A 2,500-nucleotide genomic window follows, 5' to 3' on the forward strand; every position below is an offset into this window, starting at 1 on the left:
CCGCAACTTGGGCACCCTCGTACCGCAACTTTCCGCAACCTCGGCACCCTCGTACCGCAACTTTCCGCAACCTCGGCACCCTCGTACCGCAACTTTCCGCAACCTCGGCACACCCGTACCGCAACTTTCCGCAACCTCGGCACACCCGTTCCGCATAAGTCCGCAACCTCGGCACCCCCGTACCGCAATTTTCCGCAACTTGGGCACTCTCGTACCGCATAAGTCCGCAACTTGGGCGCCCTCGTTCCGCATAAGTCCGCACTTTGGGCGCCCTCGTTCCGCATAAGTCCGCAACTTGGGCGACCGCGTTCCGCATAAGTCCGCAACCTCGGCACACCCGTACCGCAACTTTCCGCAACCTCGGCCACCCCGTTCCGCAACTTTCCGCAACCTCGGCCACCCCGTTCCGCAACTTTCCGCAACCTCGGCCACCCCGTTCCGCAACTTTCCGCAACCTCGGCCACCTCGTTCCGCAACTTTCCGCAACCTCGGCACACCCGTACCGCAACTTTCCGCAACCTCGGCCACCCCGTTCCGCAACTTTCCGCAACCTCGGCACACCCGTACCGCAACTTTCCGCAACTTGGGCACCCTCGTACCGCATAAGTCCGCAACCTCGGCACCCTCGTACCGCATAATTCCGCAACTTGGGCACCCTCGTACCGCAACTTTCCGCAACCTCGGCACCCCCGTTCCGCATAAGTCCGCAAACTTGGGCACCCTCGTACCGCAACTTTCCGCAACTTGGGCACCCCCGTACCGCAACTTTCCGCAACTTGGGCACCCTCGTACCGCAACTTTCCGCAACTTGGGCACTCTCGTACCGCAACTATCCGCAACTTAGGCACCCTCGTACCGCAATTTTCCGCAACGTCGGCCCACCCGTACCGCAACTTTCCGCAACCTCGGCACACCCGTACCGCAACTTTCCGCAACCTCGGCACCCTCGTACCGCATAAGTCCGCAACCTCGGCACCCTCGTACCGCATAAGTCCGCAACCTCGGCACCCTCGTACCGCATAAGTCCGCAACCTCGGCACCCTCGTTCCGCATAAGTCCGCAACTTGGGCACCCTCGTACCGCAACTTTCCGCAACTTGGGCACTCTCGTACCGCAACTTTCCGCAACTTGGGCACTCTCGTACCGCAACTTTCCGCAACTTGGGCACCCCCGTACCGCAACTTTCCGCAACCTCGGCCACCCCGTTCCGCAACTTTCCGCAACCTCGGCACACCCGTACCGCAACTTTCCGCAACTTGGGCACCCTCGTACCGCATAAGTCCGCAACCTCGGCACCCTCGTACCGCATAATTCCGCAACTTGGGCACCCTCGTACCGCAACTTTCCGCAACCTCGGCACCCCCGTTCCGCATAAGTCCGCAACTTGGGCACCCTCGTACCGCAACTTTCCGCAACTTGGGCACCCCCGTACCGCAACTTTCCGCAACTTGGGCACCCTCGTACCGCAACTTTCCGCAACTTGGGCACTCTCGTACCGCAACTATCCGCAACTTAGGCACCCTCGTACCGCAATTTTCCGCAACGTAGGCCCACCCGTACCGCAACTTTCCGCAACCTCGGCACCCCCGTACCGCAACTTTCCGCAACCTCGGCACCCCCGTACCGCAACTTTCCGCAACCTCGGCCCACCCGTACCGCAACTTTCCGCAACCTCGGCACACCCGTACCGCAACTTTCCGCAACCTCGGCACACCCGTACCGCAACTTTCCGCAACCTCGGCACACCCGTACCGCAACTTTCCGCAACCTCGGCACCCCGTACCGCATAAGTCCGCAACCTCGGCACCCTCGTACCGCATAAGTCCGCAACCTCGGCACCCTCGTTCCGCATAAGTCCGCAACTTGGGCACCCTCGTACCGCAACTTTCCGCAACTTGGGCACTCTCGTACCGCAACTTTCCGCAACTTGGGCACCTCGTACCGCAACTTTCCGCAACTTGGGCACCCTCGTACCGCAACTTTCCGCAACTTGGGCACTCCTCGTACCGCAACTTTCCGCAACTTGGGCACTCTCGTACCGCAACTTTCCGCAACTTGGGCACCCTCGTACCGCAACTTTCCGCAACTTGGGCACCCTCGTACCGCAACTTGGGCACCCTCGTACCGCAACTTTCCGCAACTTGGGCACCCTCGTACCGCAACTTTCCGCAACTTGGGCACCCTCGTACCGCAACTTTCCGCAACTTGGGCACTCTCGTACCGCAACTTTCCGCAACTTGGGCACCCTCGTACCGCAACTTTCCGCAACTTGGGCACCCTCGTACCGCATAATTCCGCAACCTCGGCACCCTCGTTCCGCATAAGTCCGCAACCTCGGCACCCTCGTACCGCATAATTCCGCAACCTCGGCACCCTCGTACCGCATGAGTCCGCAACTTAGGCACCAACGTTGCGCATGAGTCCGCAACTTAGGCACCAACGTTGCGCATGAGTCCGCAACTTAGGCACCAACGTTGCGCATGAGTCCGCAACTTAGGCA

This window comes from Ipomoea nil, unplaced genomic scaffold (assembly GCF_001879475.1).
Source record: "Ipomoea nil cultivar Tokyo-kokei standard unplaced genomic scaffold, Asagao_1.1 scaffold1292, whole genome shotgun sequence".
NCBI lineage: Eukaryota > Viridiplantae > Streptophyta > Magnoliopsida > Solanales > Convolvulaceae > Ipomoea > Ipomoea nil.